Source organism: Zonotrichia leucophrys, chromosome 7 (assembly GCF_028769735.1).
Source record: "Zonotrichia leucophrys gambelii isolate GWCS_2022_RI chromosome 7, RI_Zleu_2.0, whole genome shotgun sequence".
NCBI classification, from domain to species: Eukaryota; Metazoa; Chordata; class Aves; order Passeriformes; family Passerellidae; genus Zonotrichia; species Zonotrichia leucophrys.
Window position 1 is genome coordinate 2,744,641 of NC_088177.1, and position 24,407 is coordinate 2,769,047.

The following is a 24,407-nucleotide window of genomic DNA, read 5'->3' on the forward strand; positions in this document are numbered from 1 at the left end:
GTTCTCTTGAATGTTATATTCCTTCTTCCTTAATTACTTGGGGTCATTTGAACCCAGAGTAATTAATTGAAAGGAGAGTGGATGCAAATCGAGTACCTGACCTGTAATTTTTGGTGTTTGAATAGATAACTTTTTAAATTTTTTTTCTTTTGCTACCAATTTCCTTTAGGAATTGTTTTCTTTAAAATATTGAGAAACTATAATTTTGATATATGTAGGCATAAAACTTTAAAGTATTTATATGTATTTTCTGTCATACATAAAGGATGGAGGAAGGCTGATGACCAAGTAGCTGGATAGGGAAAGGAGAATTGAACTTTTCCTTGTGCTATGAAAGAAAACCTTCTGAGCAGTTCAGGGAGCTCCATATATTTTCAATTATTGCTATGAAACTGATATTTGCCTTTTTCCAAATGACTGAGGAGAACAGTGGCCTGAAAATGGGTTGATTTGGTTAAAAAAAATGAACAGAAAATGTGATGATGCACGGCCCTGACAATGCTTGCCTGTGTAAGGCAGCGTGATGTGTGTCAGCAATTCCTCCTCAAACCCACCCAATGTAAGAGCTTAAAAATTCTCTCCTGATCCCATGTGCTGCATAATTCACTTTTAGGATCTAAAAATAAAGCCAGGCTCTTTACAACACTGTGCACATGCTGGAGTGGAGTAAACACGTGTTCAATCTGTTCTGAGTTGTCTGATTAAAATAATCGTGGTGTGAAGGGAGGAGGCAGGAGGGGCACAGCCCAGCATGTCAGGGAGCAGAGAGGTGTTGAAATGCCCTTGAAAATTAAAACTGTGGGAGGCTGTGCATGTTAAAATTATTAGGGTTCACGTGGGTGCAAAGATGTTGACAACTTGAACTTGAAATTTCTTGCAAGTGTGGCCTTAAATAAATTTGGATTAAATCAGCAACAGGAGGTGAAACCGTGTTTGATGAAATTGTCTGGCAAATTGGTTTTAAGTCTGGAATTTCATTTTCCAAACAGAGCACTGTGGAGAGGGCAGCAACGAGCAAAAATGAACTGCAAGTTATTTTACTGTTCGGGGAGACAAGAGACTCTTTATAGTTCCGCTCTAAAGCTGAATTTTTAGGACCTGTATAAATAGAATCCAATCCACCAACTGATTTGGAGAGGATAATCCATCAATATTTAATTTGGTAAGAAAGAAAAGGCTTTAAAATAATAAATGTAGTTCATGAATCAGATGCACCGTTGAGTTCCATTATTAAATGTAGACGTATAACATCGGTGGCCTCGTGTTTGTTATTTTAATAATTCTAATTAACTTCTGGTAATTGTGGTGGACCTGCTGTCAACTATCCTGGCTATGATCATTACTCAAGGTTATTATTTTCTGTAGACAGCCAGCCAGTGAATAGAGGAAGTTTTATGGCAAACTAAACTTAAATAGCACAAGTAGGTTTTCTTGTTGAAGAAAAACGCCTGGTGGTGAACTCCATCACGAGCTGTCCGTGTTTAAGAGCTGTGCAGAGATCCAGGCAATCTTTAGGATAATGCAGTCATTTCCAAAGCCCCCATAAACAATATTTCACCCTTTCTCCTCCGCTGGGGATGATGAGTGAGATTTGTGTGGAGAAGCAGGAGCTTTCCTCACACAATTAGCCGGCTCCTCTTGTCTCTGTCTCCTTATGGTCCCACATTCCATTTTTCATGCCGTGGTTGTGGTGGTGATAAACCAGGGCACTCCAGCCTGAACTGCTGCAAACAGATAGAAAATGAACCCATTGGTGGATGCAGGGACAAATCCTTCACTTATCTGAAAAACACTTCAATGTCCAAGAAATCTACTGAGTATTGAGCTGCTGGTGAAGGAGGATCTGTGAAATGAAAATATTGTGATTTTCTTTCCCCTTGGTAGCCTGGGTGGCTTCTCCCACATTGGAAAAGGTGCTCAGAACCAGTTTTCCATGTCTGGATTAGGTCTTTCTGCAGCTGTAAAAATCCTGCCCCATTTCAGATGGGAAAATGTCACAGGTTGGAGTTTCCCATCAAATACTTGCACTGTGCAGGAGAGAAAACCCCAACATGCTGTGCTATCCAATTTCCAGTTGATTGAAGTTGTTGTTATCTATGAAAATTGGAAAGGTTCATTCTTCTGCCACAGCAGTTTCTGCACAAGAAGGAAAAATGTGCAAACACAGGCATTTATTCCACCTAAACAAAACAACACCAAACTTTTAACTTGAAAAAGAAATTTCAAAGGTAAATTTTCAATGGTCTTCAGGGTAGATTGTTCTTGTGCCTCTTCAGAGTAGAGTGAGTGGGACTCAGCAACAATTCCTTCCAGAACAATTCACTTTCAAGAATCCATCCCATTCCTTGGTGGAAGGTTGGTAATCTCCAAAATGTTGCCCTCATCTTTTTAGCTGGGCAGATGAAGGCAGGAATGATGTGGAATAATGTGTTAGAGGCAGAACAGAGTTGGGGTTTGTGGGAGCATCAAGCCATGGACAAGGACTTTAGGACAGTCTAAACATTGCAAACATCCCCTAGCCAGACCTGAAATCTGGTGCTGGGAAAAGGAATAAAAGCCACTTTTCTAGCAGTTAAACGTGTGAGTGGATTTAAAGGACAGATACTGTATATTTTAAATTTGGAAATAGAAATTCTGTAAGGAAATTGATTTATTCCCCAGAGTGTGTTTGGGGTGTAATTGAAGACTCTAAAATAAAAGGGCAACTCAGGGTGGGTTTAGGGATTGCAGCTGTTGGGAGAGATGTGTTTGTGACACCCTAAGAGCACAAAGTCAGGCTCTCATCAGATGGAATTTTTGGCACTGAGGGACAGTGCCCATTAAAATATCTGCTAATTCCCTGTGCCAGCTGCATTTCCTTCAAAGCACACTGCACTGAGAGAGTCACTGAACTCCTTCTGAGCCTCATCTTTGATTTGCCCATCAGAACATCCACACAGATGTTTCACAGAATCACCAGGCTGGAAGATGCTGATCCTTTGCTTCTTTTCTGCCAGGACTAGGATTAAATGTGTGAGATGGGATTTCTTGTTGGGACTCAGATGTTTATTATTTTTTATCTATGATACAGTCTCACAAACCCTGAGTTCTGCAGCACTTCACTCTGAGACTCTAAAAATGAAGCCCCATCTCTCTCTCTACAAGACCTTTTAAGGATAAACTGTCCAATTAAGAAATGACATCTCAATTATTTTCAATTTAACTCAATAACCAATCACTCATGTCCTGCAATGGGGACTTTTTATCCAATTACACAAAACCACCCAAACCCAAGGAGAAGGAGCGGCTTCCTTCCCAAACCCTCCACCTTGCTCTATATACATTTCTCTATTCTAAACCCTTAAACTCTGAGTTTCCCACCCTGTGCTATCACACACTTCTATCCAAACTCCACACCCACAATCCCAGTTCCATCATTCCATTCTGGAAGCTTCTCCACGGCCTCAGGTCAGTGCAGTGTTCTCCTGGGGGTCAGTGCCTGCCAGCACAGAAATCTGAAATTCTCAGAGCCAGGGTTCCAACAGGAAGAGACCTTCAAGACCATCAAGTCCAACCCAGCCCTATCACCTCAACTAAACCCTGGCACCCAGTGCCACATCCAGGCTTTTTTTAAACACATCCAAGGATGGTGACTCCACCACCTCCCCCAGCAGACATTCCAGTACTTTAGCACTCTTTCTATAAAAAACTTTTTCTTAAAATCCAGCCTAAATTTGGGGCATCTTCAAAGTGTTTCAGTGCATTGCAGTAGATCCTGGGGATGATGTGCCCTCTGGATGGCAGTGGGGGAAGATGAAGCCCCCACATCCCAGGGATCTTTCCCTTTTTTCCTGCCCTTCACAGCAGCCAGGGCTGACTCTGAGATCCCACAGAACCTATGGATTCCTCCACAGAAATTAATCCCAAGTGGTTTTATCTCATTTTCTGTGTATTGCCTACTGCAATTTGGGCTCTTAATTTGTTTTTGCAAACGATGAATTTGATTTCCTGCTATCAATGAGTGTCTGCCTGTCTCCAAGCTCCAAGCATGACTGGCATAATGAAAAGTCTTCCTTGCACTAGAGTTGGAACTTTGTGTATTCAGAATTTCCCTCTGTCTGATAACAAATATCGGATGGCAGATCTTCCTATAGCTCTATTCCAAGTTGTAGTTAATCTTTATCATCAAAGGGAATAAGAGTGATACTCATCAGGGTACAGCAAGAGTAGAAAAAATAGCTAGGAAATTCAGTAAATGGCAAATCTCAGTAATTATTTTCTTTTTACTGTAAGATCAAGGAGTTTTAAGTTATATTGCTAAAGAAATTTTTGTGACCTCCTAGGGGTTTCTGTTGGTTGTTGGAAATGGATATGGGTGGATCTTAAGATTTTTCCTCTGCTTGAAATATAGATCTGGTTTACTGTAGTTTAGAAAGTTCTTGTATCAGATCTACAATAGAATCCTGCTTTTTAGTTGGTGGGGACAACACAGAATAAGACAGGATGCCCTCAGCTGTGGGATCTCAGCACCTCAGGACTGAGGTGTCACCGAGACCACCCTTGGGGGGCTCGGGAGTCCTGGAATGTTCCAGAAGTGTCTGGTGGCTGGACTTTGATCCTACACAGGAGACGACACCTGTATGAGGACAGGAGGGTTTCACCGGGGTGAATGGTGAAGGGATCAGTTAATTAGAGGGTGAAACACAGGGTTTAGGATTTCTGTACAGGGGGGTTTAGAGAAGTAAGATGGAGGAATTGGGGCGTGTCCTGTCCTTCTTCTTCTTCTTCTTCTCCTCCATCTTCTGTGGTGATGGTGGCACTTTAGGATTGGTCATTACTAAAAGTGCACCGGGCAATAAGAATAAATGGTATTGGGGAAAAATGATAAATATTGTACACGTAACAATGGGTATAAAGATAGGTGACCGCCCGGAGGGCAGGGAGTGTGCTCATGGCTGGCTGCTGAGCAGAGCTCTGTCGGGCCGAGAGAAAATCTTTTAGATAAACAATTAATAAACATAAAAACCGAAAGAAGAACTGAAGCCTCTTCTCGTCCTTTGATACGCGGGCTGCCCCAAGGCCACCCCGGGCCTTTCCAGGCCCTTCAAACAGCCGGAAACTGGACACTCAGCTGCTCTAAGCAGATGGCAGAGTCATTCTGAGTGGATTTTTAGGTGTCCAGCTGAAGTTTTTGCTCTCAGGTCGGTGCAGTGAAATTATGCTGTTCTCCGTCACAGTGGAAGTAACACAATTGCTCCTGTGTGTAAAAATTCTGCTTCCCAGTTCAAATCTTGTTTGCAGACAATATTTGGGAGGCACCCATGGAATTGTTCAGCTTTGAGAGCCCCTCCAAGGCCATCGAGCCCATCCCCAAAACATGTCCCAAAGTGCCACAAACACAGCTCGAGCCAATCGGATTTCCAGCAGCTCCCCCTCATTTATTTATTTTATTTTATTTTTTTTATCTACATCTCAATTACATAGCGAGATGTTCTTTTTAAAAACTTGTTTGTTATTAAGATATAAATCTACTTATTTTAGTCATGTCGTGCACGGCGGCGTAATGCAATACAAGAAGATTACAAGCTGATGGTGAGATGTTAATAACAGTAACACAAAACATTAAGGCAAGTGACATTTACATAAGTATCTTGATCTTAATACATGTAATTTACATATGAAAATTTAATCACCATAGAGATAAACAGCTGCAATGTTTAATTAAACTCTCCACACAAAATCAGCCTGCAAGAAGTAGTTTGTCACTGCTAATTTATCACAATTCTCATAAGTATTCTTTAAAATAAAAATGCAAAATAAATGACTCTTATTGATAATTTAACTTCTGGTTACTTTATCGTATTCTCAACAGGCTTTGATGATACAATTACAATATGAAGATTCCAGGCTCATTTTCTCACCATTTAGGAGACAAAAACATAAATACATGGAGAACAAATGTATTTGTTTACAGACTGAAGGGTCAGCAGTGTGGCAGCGCTGGAGCACAATTTAGGCAAATTTAATGCTGTGCTAAGTTATGTGCAATGAAGGGCTGGGAGCCCCTCTCCGTGGGGCTGTTGGAGGAGGAAACAATTAGAGGTGAAAATTAATGCTGGAATTATCCTGGAGCGGGAAACAGGCTCCACGTCCCTCCCTAAACCACATATTTTGGGAATCAGAGATGTGCTGACATTCAGGAGTTCTTGAAGCCCAGATTTTGGGTTTAAAGCCAAACAAAGCTCTCATTGCCTTGAAAGAAACAATTTCCACTTCTTTCCGGGGATTCTTCAAGAAAATTAAAATTACAATGTTGGCTGTGTTCTCTTCTCAGCACTAACAGCAAAAAAAGAGCTTTTTGGTAAGTTCAGGGTAGGTGGATAACAGCAAAAAAAGAGATTTTGGTGATGCTGGGGTAGGTGGGAATGGAGATATTTAACATTTAGTACCTGAAGGTGCATAATTTTAGGTGTGAAAGTTATTCTCTCCCCAGAAGAACAAACTGTATAATGAGGCTGTGTCAGAGGCAGCTTCTGCATAGGAGGAGAATTTATATATTGTTTATACATAAATTTACTGAATTTCCTACCCCATGGCAACCCCAGAACCCTGGGGAACCTTGGGCTGCATTTGGCAAATTCATTTTCATGGACCCGTGGCAAAGATGTCTCTTGGAAAATCCCATTTTCACCTTGGGTTTAGACTTTGCTCTATTTATTGCTCATTTCTCTTTCTGTGCAAGTTTTGTTTAAGGATGTGATCATTTAAGATTGTTTTTATGCCTAAAGATGATACCCACATCACAGAGAAAAATGGGGTTCAAAAATCCTTATTCTCAATTATGAACCAGTTTAATTAAAGTAAAAATGGGCTAAATTCAGCTTTTTATTTATAAATGAACCTTGTTGGAGAACTAGATATGAGCAAAAAACCCTTATAAGTAGAGATTAGCTCTTGGAAAGATAAATCAATACCATGCTGGGAAGAAAAAAAATTAAAGCAATATAACTTTTTGTTTATTTGTTTTATTCCAAATTTGAATTTTGATACACAGTTTGTATTAAAAATGAAGAAATGGACACATAAGTAAATTAAAATCATGGGAGAGATGCAAAAGTTTCTCTCTGTGATGTTCTTCTTCACAAAAACCATTCAAAATTAAAGAGGAAATATTCTCAATATTAGGAAAAATCTCTTTCACCTTTGATTTTGGGGTGGTTTGTAAGTGTTGGTGGCAGCTGATCCTCAGAGGTGATTTCCTGGCTCTGGTGTTGATTTCTCTGTGTTACAATCTATTTCTCATGATTTGAGCTAGAGCAGAGAGATTTAGGCACAGCTCCCCAGCAATTTCAATATTTGTGTCTAACAAAGCAACTGGAATGAAGATTCCAAGGAGGAATTCTGGATTCCCAACGTTTTCAGTTCCAGGTTAGGACTCTTTGGTGAGAAATGTGAGTAGGTGCAGAATCTGTCAGTGCCAAGAGAAGAGGTGCTACTAAAAATGGAGTTTGGAATAGATATATTTACATATCTATAGATTTGGAAAAACATAATTACAGTTTAAAAAAAAAGGTGCAACTCCTCACAAAAATAACATTTTCCCCTACTGTTTTGCAGTCAATATAAGTGCATATGTTTTGTGTTATCAACTGAGTGTGTTTGAAAATTACTAAATTCAGTGATGTGGGCTGTTCATTGGTTTATTACTGTTAACCAGTTCTGTTATGTGACTCAATGAGTTAATTTTTAGCTTATAACTCTCCAAAAATCAGAAAAACCAATAGAAATTTACTCTGTAAGATCTTTTTGCTGGAAGGGCAAATAGTAGAAAAGAATAGCCAATTCCAAGTAGAATTCAGCAGTAGTATCCTCCACAGTCCAAAATTATTTTTTCCATTTTTTTTCTATAATTTTCCCCATACCATAATATATTCTCTATATTTCTTCAAAGTTCTATGCCAGGACAGGAATCTCTTTTTTTTTTTTTTTTTTCATTTTGAAGGACTGCAAGTTGAGGTTCTTCTGCACTTAAACCATGATTAAGCAATATTTTAATTAAATTTTAGATATTCTTTTGGAAGCAAATCAATCTCCCACATCCAAGCCAACCTGGCTATATGGAAAGTATTTATTGAGATTGTTAATTATGAATTTATGATGCCTAATTGGGATAGGGGACATTTTTCCATATGAGGATATGAGATTTCTCCTTCTGGATGGTCAATGAGAGACAGAAAATGTGGGCATCAGCTAACAGGATTCAGGAGTTCCAGCATCCTGCAAAATCAGCTCCAGCTCCACAAATCCATTAATCCATGAGATAATGACGACCAAGGAACAGATATCTGAGATTATTTTTGGTTTATTGCCTCGTGTTTGTGCAGCATGGTGCTGAGCTGGACTTGAGGGTGCTACAAGAAGGGAAATGTGTGAGGGAATGTCCTCTGGCTTTCCAAATGGGTCGTGGAATCATCTGGGATGGAAAAGACTTTTATGATCGAGAGTGGGTTTTGTTAAATTGATGCCTAGAGCATGGAAAGACGTGGATGAATATATTTTGTATTTCCAAATACAAAATTTATCCCCATGGAAAGTGGTGCAGGGTTTAAGGCTGGTTTTTGGTGTTTGAGGCGCCTCAGCCCCTTCTTCTTCCTCTTCCTTGTTGAAGACTCCTGCAGCTCCAGGTGATGCCTTGTTCAGGCTGCCCTGGAGCAGGGGCTGGGCAGAGTCCCAGAATAAAGCAGGGATTCATTCCCAGCATCTCCTCCATGGATCCACCTTGGGCAGCACCAGAGCCCAGCCAGGGCTGCACCCAAGATGAACCAAAATGGCCCCAAAATGCACGAGCGCTCCCGGGCTCTGTCCCTGGGATCAGTTCTGCTCCATTTGCACCTTGCAGTTCATTGTCCCATCCCAGCTTCAGCCCCTGCAGTCCCACCCTGCTTGTTTTTCTCTCTGCAGCCCACGGGGTTTGTTGTAGTGGAGACAGAGACAGTGCAAAGCAACACACTCCATTTTCAGAAGGCTTCAAACTGGTTCTATTATATATTTTTTATTGTTTGTATTTTATAATATATATTTTTATGCATGCTTTTTATACATTCTTACAAAGCTCATAAGTTTACTTATTGGTCACGAAAAACAAAGCACTCATTGGAATAGGCAGCTGCAGGTTTCTCTTATTTATCCTTCTTTCTTTCTTGGTTTCTGTGTCAAAGACCTTGGTAGAAAATTCTTTCAGGGGTAAATCTGGATCCTCTTCAAAATTCAAACTTCTCTGTGGCTCACAGAAGCTGCTGTAAAACCTCTCCCACACTTGTTTGTGCTCCTGGGCTGAGATTTGGGTCATTTGTCCTTGGTGCCCAGCTGGAGCAGGAATTGTTTTGTCTCCCTGCTCTGTGCACAGAGCTCAGCAACGCTGACTGTGAAACTCAGAGCTGCACACTGAAGCAGAACACAGTCTGGAAAATATAAAATCTCAAACCTGAGGCATCCCAGTGGGACCCCATAAAATCCCATCCAGGCTGGACAGACAGACAGACAAGCTGCCACTGCTCCTGGGCAGAGCCAGGGACGCTCAGCAGGATGTTCCCTTCTCCCTCAGCACCACGTTCCTTTGGGAAAGTTTTGAAGGACACAGGCTCTGTTTGTCCATCTGTAGATCCCAGATAATTCTGGAAATTCAGGTGTACAACCCCACAGCCCCTGGCCAGCATCATTTGCTGTGCCCTGGTGGACCCCCATGTCCCTGCCCTTTTGGTGGCACTGTTGAAGACACATCTCTATCCTGCTTAAGAGGGGACTTTCTGTTGGCTGGAGATGAATTAACTGCTGTGTTGATTAGATTTACAAAATCTTTCAGGATAAAAGTATTAAGGAAATACAGAATGATTAGAATCCAGCTCTGAAAAATGCAGCATCCCTTAAATTTCCTCTTCTGCCTGGCAAAGCAGTGGCACTAACAAAGCTGTGCAAGGAGATGATTTTCCTGTGTTTTTTAAGTGACAAAGTATGAGGCAAAGTCTGAAAGGGTTGGGCTATCAAGGACTGTCTCCTTTAACTACAATCTCCATCATGCTGGATGTAAATCACTGTTGCCAACAGCATAAACATAAATTGAGGCAGTGATTATAATGCAAACCCACTTTATTTATCTGCAAAATCCGCTCACGCTCCTGGTGCAAGCGTAGATTTTCTCCTGTGAGAAGTGATCGGTCCCTGGGGATATCTTTTCTCCCTGTCCCTTGATGATGTCAGTGAGTGGCTGATTAGCTGCTGACACGTGAAATTATGGGGGATCAGGGAGGTTAATGAAAGGCTTCTCTCTCCAGCCATGCCCATGCTCTGTCTCCCTCTCTCCTCCCTGGCTTTGGGTGCTTGGTGACCTCGGTGACAAAGTCAAGAGGGAAAATACACACTATCACAGCAGTGCAGCCTAATCAGTGCTTCTCTGTTAATATCTAATTATTTAATAAAGGGAAGGTGAATTATTTGTGGCCCAGAGTTTCCCCAAGGAGGGTTCCTCCACGGAAGTGCTGTCATTGATCAGCTCCGTCCTGTTGGATCCATTCTTGCCCATGTGATTTGCATGGGAAATCCTGGTTTGTGTGGAAGGCAGAGGGATTGGCATTGCCAGGAGGAACAGGGGCTGGGCAGAGGGTTTGGCATTGCCAGGAGGAACAGGGGCTGGGCAGAGGGTTTGGCATTGCCAGGAGGAACAGGGGCTGAGGGTTTGGCATTGCCAGGAGGAACAGGAGCTGGGCAGAGGGTTTGGCATTGCCAGGAGGAACGGGAGATGGGCAGAGGGTTTGGCATTGCCAGGAGGAACAGGAGCTGGGCAGAGGGTTTGGCATTGCCAGGAGGAACAGGGGCTGGGCAGAGGGTTTGGCATTGCCAGGAGGAACAGGGGCTGGGCAGAGGGTTTGGCATTGCCAGGAGGAACAGAGGCTGGGAAGAGCTTTTGGCATTGCCAGGAAGAACAGGAGCTGGGCAGAGGGTTTGGCATTGCCAGGAGGAACAGGAGCTGGGCAGAGGGTTTGGCATTGCCAGGAGGAACGGGAGATGGGCAGAGGGTTTGGCATTGCCGGGAGGAACAGGAGATGGGCAGAGGGTTTGGCATTGCCAGGAGGAACAGGGGCTGGGCAGAGGGTTTGGCATTGCCAGGAGGAACAGGGGCTGGGCAGAGGGTTTGGCATTGCCGGGAGGAACAGGGGCTGGGCAGAGGGTTTGGCATTGCCAGGAGGAACGGGAGATGGGCAGAGGGTTTGGCAGTGCCAGGAGGAACAGGGGCTGGGCAGAGGGTTTGGCATTGCCAGGAGGAACGGGAGATGGGCAGAGGGATTGGCATTGCCAGGAGGAACGGGAGATTGGCAGAGGGTTTGGCATTGCCAGGAGGAACAGGAGATTGGCAGAGGGTTTGGCATTGCCGGGAGGAACAGGAGATTGGCAGAGGGTTTGGCATTGCCGGGAGGAACATGGGCTGAGGGTTTGGCATTGCCAGGAGGAACAGGGGCTGGGCAGAGGGTTTGGCATTGCCAGGAGGAACAGGAGATGGGCTGGAGTCACCAGGGACAGACTGACCTGTGCAGGTCCCTTGGGATTGTCTGTGCCCTTGATGGTGGCTGGAGGTCACTTTGGAGAAGGGGCATTGCCAGCCTGCTTTGAGGGGGTGATCCCTGAAACTCCTCTCTGTTCTTCCCAAATATCCTGTGCTGGGAATATCTGGCTTGGAAATGCTGATTTTACAGTTCCTCACCTCCATCTGTGTGCCCATAAATTGGATTTTCAAGGAGCACTCTTTCTTTGTCCCTCTCATTGAATGTTGTGGGTCAGAAGGGACCCTCAAGGATCATCAAATCCAACTCCTGGCCCTGCACAGGGCAACCCTAAAAGCACACATCAAGAGGATGCTGTCGGGTCAAACTGTGCCTTTTCCAATCTTATTTCTTCTCCCCTGACCTCTGCCTCTGATTGCAGTCCCTGGGAGCTGGGGGTATTTGTACCTATTAATTTAAATCATCCTCCTCTAAGGATTCAGCTTAGAAAAGATTTTCTGAGTTAGCACGAGCCTGACCTTAGCATATGTCAGGCTTTCCATAGGGTGGGTGAAGATTATTTCCATACTAATTACTGTTCCAAAAGTTTTTCCTTCTCAGTTGCACCCAGTTCCTGCAGCTCCTTTCTTTCTATCACACTCCAACAGTTTTGAGATTTTTATCTTCCCCTGGGGGGAAAAAATGGCTGAAAATTTGCTTTACTGAAAGAATTGTTCTCAATATAAATTAAAAAAATTGTTTCAGAATATGAAATTGAGTTCTGAAGTTCAGAATTTCAGTTTTGGCTGCCCCATCCCTGGAAGTGTTCAAGGCCAGGTTGGATGGGGCTTGGGGCAATTTGGATGGGACATAAAATGGGACAGGTTTTTGTGTGCTGGCAGTGAAAGATCTGCTGGATGGCTCCTGGGAGACCTCCTTGTGTCTCTGGACCCCTCTGACCTCAGGGTGAATTATTCCCACATCTTCCCAGCCATCCCAACCTGGCGTGGTTGGGAAGTGAATCCTGAGTCAGGAATTGGAGCTGAGGGTCCCTGTTATCCCTCTGGAATAAGTGACACAAGGGCTGCAGCAGCAGTGAGGGAATTATTGCTGGCTGGGGGTGTATGTACAAATCACAAACAGGACAGGACTGCTGTGGAACGTGCCTTGAGCCGATTTATTTTTCAGCATCAGTCTCATTACATGGTTATGGCAATGGGAAGATGCCACCAGCTCACATCTCAGGCAGCAGACCAAGAACTTAATGTTACAACTCACTTTATAAGTTTTAAAAGCAAAAGCACATTGACAGTAGTTCCATCCAACCACTATAAGCACAGGTACCTTTGGTTAAACAATGCTTGCTTTTTTCAAATGCAATGCCTGCTTGTACCTTAAACACAATGCACAGAGCTCCATTATTAAGCTTCAAACTTCCTAATATCTTGCTAGGTAAACTTTTCTGCAGCTTAGAGAGTTATTCTAGACAAGTGTTAATACACAGACCATTGTTCTATTTGTCCTTGCTTTTCTGCTTTTTAAATATTTTTTCTGCTGACCAATCTCATGGCTACTGCTTAGCTCTAATCACAGTTCTGCTGCCTCTGAGGCCTGCCTTTTGCAGCTTTCCAAACACCTCTGATTTTATTCCTCTGGCACCTTAGCATGTGTGTGAGCTGAATTATTTAAAGTGTAACAGAATGAACAATTAAAGTCTCAATAAAATAGAAGCAAACTTTTTTTCTCCCTGTAATTTAGGATAGAACCATAAAAGCAGATAATTTTATTTAATTTTTATTTTTAATTGATTTTATGTATTTATATATAAAGATTTAAAAAAACTTTGTATATATAATTTTTAATATAACCTTTATATAGATAAAGATTATATATATTATATATATAAGATTATATATATAATATATAATATATAATATATAATATATAATATCTATAATACATATAATTTATTTTTGTTTTTAATTGATTTTATATCTTTATCTATAAAGATTTTTAAAAAGTATCTTTATACATATTTTATTTTTTATTTCAAAGTAAAAAGCCCAATGAAAGTGCAACAAAGGAGGTTTTTAAAGTTGATTTCTCAGGACCAACCCTTTCTCCATGTCCCATCTTGTCCAGTTGGGATGGAGATTTTGGAGCAGGATGTTCACAAACTTTCCATAGATAAAGTGCTTTTCCTTGTGCTGTTTCAGTCACCCTGAAATAACACCCACAAATAACAAGTCCAAGTTGTCAATATCCTGGTTTTGTACCCTTCAGCTCCTGACTGGAGCAATGGGACAGGGTCCTTTCTAAATATTGAAATTTTTTTCACATCATCCTGAATTAAGCACGTGAGGTGATTTAGGCTTGAAGCTTCTGGGGAAGAGATGATTGTTCTTTTGTTATTATAATATTTCACAATAAACTCAGTTTGCACTTCTGCAATGGGGAGTGTGTTAGCTGGAGGAGTGCACAATAATTCCTTTACAGTGTTACCAAATGGCATCATAGAAAAGCAAAATGCATGTCATTTTCTAGGCTGTTTCTTTTGCATATCCTCTTTGAATTGATAAATATTTATATTCCAGTCTGGGATTCTGTTTGGAGCATGAGCCACAACAATGATCCAGTGAGTATCACTGTATCCTGAGTGGGCTGATTTTTGTGTGTGCAAAGGTTTTTCTGCCTGATTTTACACAAGCAGACTTACAAGTCTGGGTTAAAAACAAATATTAATGCTAATGGCATCTGAAGGGCTATTTCTGCATGAAAAGAGCAGAATGTTGATGTTGAAAGAGTTACTGTATCACTCAGTACCTGTGGAATCTGGCACACAGCTGAAATAATTGCTTTTAAGCCTCTGCCATCCCCTGCACATTTTCACCAAAAACACTTCTGGATTGTTAAAGAGAAAGGAATGAAACTTGATATTATCAGAAAAGTTCTGCCTTTATCCACATGATACGGATTTTAGCTGGAAAAAAAGTAGATTTAGATTGGGTTTTAGGAAGGAATTCCTGGCTGGGAGGGAGGGCAGGCCCTGGCACAGGTGCCCAGAGCAGCTGTGGTGGTTCCTGGATCCCTGGAATGTCCCAGGCCAGGCTGGACAGGGCTTGGAGCAGCCTGGGAAAAAGGGAGGTGTCCCTGCCCATGGCTGGGGGTGGAAAAATGAACTTTGAAGTCTCTCCTACCTAAACCATCCTGGAATTCTGAGATTCTGCCAACCCTTTAACTTTCCCCTCTCTCTGTGCCACATTTGAAGGGCAGGGCAGAGCAGGCCTCTCCTGCTTCAGTGCCCACTTGCCATTCCCAGAATGGTGGCTGATTTAAAAAAAATGGAAAAAAAGAGAGAAAAAAAAAAAGATTTACAGAGATTTTGTGCCCCAATTAGCAGTGCTAATTGGGGCACACAAGTGGATGGGCCTGTACCCTGTGGAGATTGCCAGGCAGTCAGGCAGAGCACTGAGTCACCCAGAGCTGAGTGCCTCTGACCCTGGGCTGGGGCTCACTCAGGTGCAAAATCCAAGGAGCTCCCTCCAGGAAGGACACAGTCCTCTGCTGGCTATCAATGAGACAGGCTGCTTCTGGGCTTTTGCTTCACTTAGATTTTTTTTTAATTTTTTTTTTTTTTTTAAGGCCAGAGTTTAAAATAAAGCGCTGGGTAGTTGCTGGTAACTTGGCATCTTAAAATTTAAAATGCTGAATTAAGCATTTTGAATGAGAAGAGGGTTGGTATAGGTTAGATATGAACGAGAAAGTTTTTACAGTGAGGGTGGTGAAACACTGGCAAAAGTTTTCCAGAAAGGTGGAGAATGTCCCATCCCTGAAAGTGTCCAAGCCAGGCTGGATGGGGCTTGGAGCAACCTGGAAGGAAATCTTGAGTTAATTTGGTTTTATGGTGCATTTTTGACCTGTCAGGTATCACAAAAAACCCTCTGAGAGGGAAGTGCAGGTGGTGCTGCCCATTCCTCTCCTGAGGGATGAAATCTGCAAAGTCCCTGGGCCACTTTGTTCTTCAGGGATAAAATATTGCTCCGTGTTTTGTGGTGTCATGGAAAGCACAGGAATCAATTCAGGCCCATCCTGCTCCATGTGGAGAAAGAAAACCAGGTTTATATAACTGCCAAACAATTATTCTTTAATTAAAAAATATGATTAAATTGGTCAAACCTCCTCTTCTTTTTCCACCATGGGTGATCTCCTTATATAATGGAGGTATTTTCTCCAATATGCAGATAAAGGAATATAATCCAAAAATGCTGTCTCAAAAATCCTCTCTGGACCCTGTAACACAAAGAACACCCAGACCTTTATCACTAAATCCAGCATGGCGAACTCTCCTCTTTCTCACCTCCAACTAAGGGGCAGCAGTGTCCACTTGAAAAGTCTTTTTTTGGTGAGGTTGCAATCTATTTTGATAAGATAGGGGGAAAAATTGTCATTAAAATGTGTGGTTTAGCTGTAGATGGTTTTGCTGCTTGAGGGAAAAGTGACCAGGCATTTTAAAAGGGAGAATGTGGAATCAGGGATGGTTTGGGTTGGAAAAACCCTTTCAGAACATCCAGTCCAAGCATTCCCCAGCACTGCCCCGTGTCCCCAAGTGCCACATCCACAGGGTTTTTAAACCCCTCCAGGAATGGAGACTCCACCAGTGCCCTGGGCAGCTGTGCCAGGGCTGGAAAAACCTTTTCATGAAGGAATTTTCCCCAATATCCAATCTAAATCACCCATTGAGGTCATTTTTTCCTGTTCTATCAGTGAGCCACTGATCATAATTCTTATTTTTACAGAGTGTTGTATTACAAGCCACAACTCACATGAATGTGAGAAATACTGACATATTTACCATAAAATGGACTAAGTCTATATATATATTACAGATTGAATATTTTTATCTCTTTTTTTAAAATATAATTGTGGCTTGTTGTAAGTCATTAAATCCACTAGATGGTGGTAAAGACCATCGACTTTATCCTCCTGCAGCAAGAAAATAAAATGAAGAAGTGAAAAAAGTTAGGAGTCCATAAAAAGCCCCAAATCCAACCCCAAACCCATATTTGCCTTTCTGTGGTGTATCAAGCCCGAGGAAGCAGTGAGGCTTTTTCATGTGATGAGGAGCTCCCCAAATGAAAGGGTTTTGTCAGGATAAATATCCAGTCAGATGATTATGAATCACTGTGGCAAGTTTTAATACAGATCAGGCCCTAAATTAATCCTTCTCTAACTCATGGATCGTGGCTCCCCTTTGCCTGGGATACAAATGAATGGTAAACAATATTTTGGCAATCTTTAGGTTAATCATGCAGAACTGATTACTCGAGAAGAATGCTATTATCATTTAGCCAATTTATACCCTGCTCTGTGACAAATGAAAATTAATGCTGCTGTTTTTAAGATATCAAATGGGTCATGATTTTAAGAAAAATTATTAGCCCTAAAGATAACTGATAATGATGGCTGAAGGCAAGGGGATCCGAGCAAGTTAGCAACATCCATAATTCCCTAAGTAAATTCAGGGGAAAAGCAAATAGAGCTCAGTGTGAAGGGTGGCTAAACAAGCAGCACTTTAGGTGTTGTTTGTTGGGTCTTTCTGCTGTTGTTTTAAGTGTAACATTCCCCATTAATTATTTGTTAGTCATTTCCCATTAAAACAGGCATGATTGATGGTTTTCCCCACGTTCAGTCACCAAAGCAGATTTCTGGAGTTGAGTGCTGCCTGCTTTTGGTGCAGATGTGATAATTGGTGCTCCAGAATTGGTTATTTTTGTTGGTAAGGAGGTGTGGAGTGGATCTCTGCTGCCCCAGTGCTGTGCACTGATAAATAAATGTTTTGTGGTGAGCACCAGAGGTGAAGTGATGGAAATTGCTGCAGGCATTTGCAACAAGTGAGGGCTGAGAAATGCAACCAGAACAGGCAGGGAATGAGGGCTCATAAGGGAAAAGAAAATGTTCCTCATTCCAGGAAGAGGTGTCAGGGCTGTATAGGAATTGCTGGGCAATAAAGTAATCTAAAAAGTTCTCATTAGTCAATTTAATGGGACTAATCCCATAATTTACACATATGTAATTATATATAAACCCATCAGAACAGAGTCACCACTGGTTTATTTTAAAATTGTTGTTGTTATTAGTGGATGGTTTTTTGTAGGGTTGCAATTCCAGATTTTCCAGACCCTTTTTTTTTTTTTTTTTTTTTTTAGCAAGGCCATGCAAAGGATTGGTGAAAAGCTGTTGAACAGGAAGGAATTTATCCCAATTCCTCATGGACAGAGCTGATTCCTGAGTGAGGTGTGAGGCTGGAGCCACTCCAGAGCTTGGACTTGCTGCCTGCAGCTCTTCCCCGTGTGTGGCAAACGTTGCTCTACTTTCCCCACAAAATAACTTAAAAAATTGTTATTTTATGGGTTTTTTGTGCTGCGTCTCCACCAGGAAGTTCACACACAGATTCCATAGCACACCTTAATCACCTCCAAAGATGGACAAGGTGCAGAGGAAGAGCTGGGCTGGCAGGGTTTGCTTCTGGTTCTGCCAAAGGTCAAGAAGGAAACAGTTGGTCATGGTGGTTGTCAGGAAAATTTGGATGTGGTTTCATTTGAGCGAGGAAGGAGTTTGGATTTTGCTCATCCAAGGGGTATGATAATGCAAACTGTTTGAAAAATGCCACAGAAATAGTTAGAAATATATGGAGATAAATGTAGAGTGAGGGAAAGGTGCTGTGAAGACTGCAGATGCTGTTGGGCAAGAAAGTTCAAAAAGTTCTCATTAGTCTATTTAATGGGACTAATCCCATAATTTTTATTTATCTATCTATCATCCATCCATCCATCCATCCATCCATCCATCCATCCATCCATCCATCCGAATAAAATGATATATAAACCCATCAGAACAGAGTAACCATTGGTTTATTTTAAAATATTTGTTGTTATTACGGTTTTTGGTAGGGTTGCCAGATTTTTCCAGACCATTTTTTTTTTAATCAAAAGTTTCCTGAAGAGTTTTCTCCTCTTGTACATTGCATGCATTTTGCAGAACAAGATAACTCCCAGAAAGCAGCATCTGATATTCCCATCCTCACAATTCCTGCAGGAATGACTGAGGTTTTCCTCTTCCAGGAGATTCTTACAAGTTCCAGCCAATCTACCAGACTTTGTTTGGTGACAATTTCTAGATTTTGTCCTACCTCTGAGTTGTTACTGGAAGTGCAAAGTGGCCCCCAAACCCACAGATTTTCAAAGGGAGTTTTGGAAAATGCACCCTGAGATTCCTTTCCTGAGCCAGTCTGTGTTTGCAGACCAACTCTGCTCCTAAATGGGAAAATTAGAGCCTTGCTTGTATCACTTAACCAGTAAATGAGATTTCAGTTAGCACTGAACCAGTTAAAAGAAAAACAAAGTATTTCTTTAACCAACTCTAGCTCCACTCAGGCCTAAATTATTATTTTTTCTTCAGAAACGGGCATTTTAATGTGTCACTTTTCAGTTCCAGCTCAATAAACAACCATTTATTTACAATTTTAAAGCAATCTTCAGCCTAGTCAGGTAAGAATTATTTCAAAAGAATAAAAACATTTTCATTTCCCATCACTGCCAAAAATGAAAAGAACATGAGTTATGAGTCTTGCTGTGTTGTCTTAAGTTGATTACTATGGAATGATTAAAAAACTAGCTGTGCTGTCATAGCAGAGGAGTACATTATAAGTGTAATAACAGTTTAGGGATACAATCCATCAATGCCGTACTTGGGAGAAGAGAAAAAAAAAACCCAACTTGATCTATTTCTTTGGTCATCATTTTCAGCATATTAGATGACAAATAATTGTAGGTTCATCAATAACAATAGATTAAAGCTGAAATGATTTATTGCCATTACGCCCTGGCATGATGGAGCGCCGGGTCACTCGAGCAGGGATGGGGGCTGTATTTAATTTTCACGGGTCTCTTGGCAGAAATAATAGACACAGGGGGGAGAAACCACCTGAAACAAGGTGGATCAAAGTTGGTGACGAGTGATTTGTGGCTCTGTGCTGCTGGAGGTGGCACTGGCTTGGGTTTGATGGTCCTGGAGGTCTTTCCCACCCTGAGCGGGTCCGTGATCCCAAACCCGGCGGTCTCTCAGATCCTCACCCAGAAAATCCTCCATGCCAGCCTGGTTAATAAGGAAAAAATGGTCTTGGAACTTCTTTTTGATGTGAAAATTCTTCTATGAAGCGTTTTAATTTACTCTTAAAATAACAGAGAAGGGAACACAGCTCTGTTTGTCAGTTATCCCACCATCTTAGGGCTCCTGTGGGAAAACAGGGAATGCTCCTTCGGAGAGGAACAATCCCAAGTTTCAAGCTCAAACTCAGTCATTTTCATGAAGACTTTCTCTGAACAAACTTTGTGTACAAATCTGACAAGAACATCACGTTTTGATTTGTCAACTCCTGCCCTTCCTCGTGTTTGTTTTCCTGGAGTTGCTGGCTCAGGAGTGGGAGAACATCTCTGTTGCCTTTTGCTGAAGAGCTCCCAGTTTCCACCGCCCCAAGAAAATCTGTAGAATGTAATTAATTAATGGATACCCCTCATCTGCAGTTTTCAGAAGGAAATAGAGAGATCTCAGTTGAGCAAAATGTTTGGAGGTCTTAGTGATGCAATCATCATGAAGCAGAAGAGAGGTTTGAAGAACCTAGAAGAAGAAAAGTTTGCCTAAAAGAAGACAGGCTTGAAGTCAGCCTAAGTTTAAAATGATTTCTGCTCTTGTAGTGATTTTAAGAGGAGGCAGCTTTTGTGGAAGAGGTCAGAATTGTTTAGGAATTTTCTCTTCATTTGTATTATGGAAAACACCACCAAACATAATGGTGAGAGAAGGGAGCAGCAAGAGTCAAGGCTCCCTCCCTCATATGCAAATAATGAAAAAAAAAAAAAACCCAAACCTGTTTTGATAACATTTATTAATATGGGATTTCAAAATTATAATTTTCTAAATTATATGAGAGAGGACAGACACCCCATGTCTTGGTGATACTGAAAAGTTGTCACAGCTGGGAAGAAGTCAGGAGTTCTCTGTGTATCCTGTGCTACCTAAAACTTGGAACAGGTATTAAAAGTATTGCCTAAATGAAAGTGCATTATAAATTCCTTAATTAGAAAGTCTCTAGAAGGCTCCAGGATATTATTTTTCAGGATATTCATAACTTTGCCTTAATTATATTGATATTTTTATGCATGACAGTTGTGAATTCAGCACTGGATGGCTCAGAAACAGTTTTGTAATAACAATGATGATAATAGTTATTTAATGGGCTAAAACATTTCCCTTAAGTTAGGAAATTCCATTGCCTGCCTAAATGATCTCTTTCATGGTGTTTGTGATTTTTAAAGTGGCTCCAACACATGACAATGTCTGGGTGACCTGGGATAGGAGGAGTAACTACTTTACTTTGGAGTAGCCATTGATTTTTCCACATGATTTTTCCATCTAAAACTCCTTGGAAATGAATTTCCACTCTGGGAGACACAGGCACAACTTTTAATACAATTCAAAGTTGCAAGGAGTTATTTGGGGTCCTTAAAGTGCAGAAGTCTCTGGATTCCCACTCCTTGGAAAAGCCATACCTGCCAAGGGGCTGCAAGTGACACGAGCAATAAACCAGTTTTAATTTTCTGTCCAGTCAAATCTCAGCATTTCACACTCAATTCTCCTTCCTCAGTAATCTCAATAATTTCCCACCTTGCTCATGATGAATGTCTTGCCAGTTCCTACTCAGTCCTTCCACTTTACACAACCTAATTAAAGAAAACATTCCATGATTGCCTATTTTTCCTCATGCATGACAACCTATTATTTTTTCTACCACCTGATTAGGGCTTTATTATCCCTGGATTTAGATTGATTTGCTGGGCACTTTAATAAAACACTGCTTAGTTTGATTTAAAGGGCTACAGGTTTCAGTCACTCAGAGAATTACTCTTCTAAGTAACTCACATTCCAAGTAGTGTGGAGCGTCCATGAAAAAGGGGATTTGAGCCCCAAAAAATGAGGATCACAGGTGGTTTTCCAGTTGTATGTGTTGTTAATATTCTTGTTGTAAGCAGCCAGGAGAGGAGGTTTTGCAATATAATTTGTCAAGGGTGATAAATCTGTTTCATCATTTCTGTCAAGAATGGATCCCCTGTATTAAAACTACCATAAATATTTTCTCGAGATAAACCAAAAGTTTCATATGATTAAATAATAATACGTTTATGATGACAAATTGCATTTACTGTGTGTTATCTGAAATGCAAGACAAAATTAGGTAGTTAAAGTTCAAATGGATGGAGATCATTTTTGATTTAAAATCAAAGGAATTTTATTAAGCAAATGAGATTTTCATCATTATTTTGTTATATCTACCAGTCTCTTCTTTCAGAAATATTGCTTATGAGCTTAGATAATGATTTTAAAAAAACCCACCACAAGTGAGCTTATTTTACAGCAAAATGCAGCCTAGTGATAAAGTTCAGGAGTAGTTAAATCCATGGTTATTCCATGGATTAAAGAAGGAAAGTCACTTTGCTGTCCCCTGTCCCCCTCAGTGCAGTGATGCTTTGGGGTCACTCTTGCCACACCTTATTTGATTGTTTTTTGTAATTTGGGCTTTTTTCCAGAGTATTTTCTGCTGACTGAAGGTGCAGCTCTGTTTCCTGAGGCTCCGTTCCCAGATACAGATATGGACAAGCTTGGGTAGCAGAGCAGAGTTTTTGCCTCCAAAGTGCAACAAAACAGAGTTTTGGAGCTAAATATTGGCTTTCCTCTAAGTTTTGTAAATGTGGTTCCTTCAGCTTTTTTCTGCTGTTTTTTATTTTTCCTCTTTTCTGAAAGTTTTCCTTGAATGGAATGAAAATTTCCTGGTTAAAAATGTCTGGCCCCAAATCCTCAAGTTTTAGGGTTTGCTTCAACTTGTAGGAGATGTGCAGTGCGGCACATTTTGGGTTAGGAGCCTGGTCCACTTGGTGGCTCCATTGGAGGCCATGGAGAAGCTCTGAGAGCTGGAATTCTGCTCTGGAGCCAGGCTGGGAGAGCTGGGAATGTTCCCCTGGAGAAGGGAAGGCTCCAGGCAGAGCTCAGAGCCCCTGGCAGGGCCTGAAGGGGCTCCAGGAGAGCTGAGAGGGGCTGGGGACAGGGATGGAGGGACAGGAGCCAGGGAATGGCTCCCAGTGCCAGAGGGCAGGGATGGATGGGACACTGGGAATTGTTGGGAATTGGGAATTCCTGGCTGGGAGGGTGGGCAGGCCCTGGCACAGAGAAGCTCTGGAGCGAGTCCTGAGGAGGCCACGGAGAAGCTCCGAGGACTGGAGATTCTCTCTGGGGACAAAATGCAGCAAAATAATTGTTCCAAAATCTCCTTTTCTTACTCCTCCCTGCCTTCTCCCCATGGTGTCTCCCAAATGCTGATGCTGGGCCAGAGCAGCACATGGAATTGTGGATGATGGCTGGAGAAGGGAAGGCTCCAGGCAGAGCTCAGAGCCCCTGGCAGGGCCTGAAGGGGCTCCAGGAGAGCTGAGAGGGGCTGGGGACAAGGGATGGAGGGACAGGAGCCAGGGAATGGCTCCCAGTGCCAGAGGGCAGGGATGGGTGGGACACTGGGAATTGGGAATTCCCAGAGAAGCTGTGGCTGCCCCTGGATCCCTGGCAGTGTCCAAGGCCAGGCTGGAGCAGCCTGGGACAGTGGAAATGTCCCTGCCATGGCAGAGGTGGCATTGGATGAGCTTTAAGGTCTCTTCCATCCCAACCCACTCTCTGATTCCAAGTGTAATTAATTTAGGCCTGGCTTAATATCTTGCTCCATGGGGATTTCGCTGTTTGACACATGAAGGTTTTTTTGAGCATGAAATTATCGATAATTCATTTATTTTGTAATTTTTTTGCTGCCAAGCTGGTGCCACACGGGTGTGTCTGTGGAGCTGTGCCTGGGCTGCAAAGCTCCTTTGTCCCGAGCCCAGATGTGCTGCTCCAGCAGAGCTGCCACTCCTGGACACTCCCTGAGCTGTGGAAAACCTTGGATCCACTGCAGCATTTAGGAGCTTGCTCAAAGGGAATAGTGCAAAAACCTCATTGGATCCACTGCAGCATTTAGGAGCTTGCTCAAAGGGAATCTTGTGAAAACCTCATTTTGCATCCACGTTCCTGTGAAATTCCTTCATCCTCCTGGTGTGGGATTGCTGCAGCAATGGAACCTCCATTTCCTACTGGAAAATGGGACAGAAGTCCCATTTTAGTCCCTTTTTAGTCCCTTTTTCCACAAGACATAAAATCCTGGAGCAGCCAGGTGTGTGTGGATGCACCTTCCACTCCTGCTCATCCCAATAAATAACTCCATATAATTACTCATGTGCTTAAATTTAATCACTGTTGCAGCTGGAGATTTGAAAGAGCTTCCTTGAAGGGGAAATATTTTTTTTTTCTCTGTGGCCAACTAATTTCCCAGGATTTTGAGTTCTTTGAGGAGTGGAGGAGAAGGGGGTGGCAGAGACAATTACAATGAAAATAAACAAAAAGGATCACATAAAAGCCAAGTTGGAGTGCTATAATAGCTATAAACTGGTGGCCATTAGCTCCTAATTACTCTCAAATAATTACTGAATAGAATAGTAAATGTTTTTTAGCTTACTTGAATATTCAACATAAAACATTGCTTCCAACAATAATTTACTGTTTCTTCAGCTTTAATATAAATACATGTAAAAGTGGGCTGCTTCATAAACATTTGTAATAAATGAAATTATTCTGAGGGTTCTGTGGAGGAGACCTGTACAGTATAGGCCAGTGGAATTAATGTTCATATTGGAGTTAAAATACTCATCCATTTAGTGCAGAAGCAGATTTAGGTACTAAAAGACAAATAAAAATCCCCACACCAAG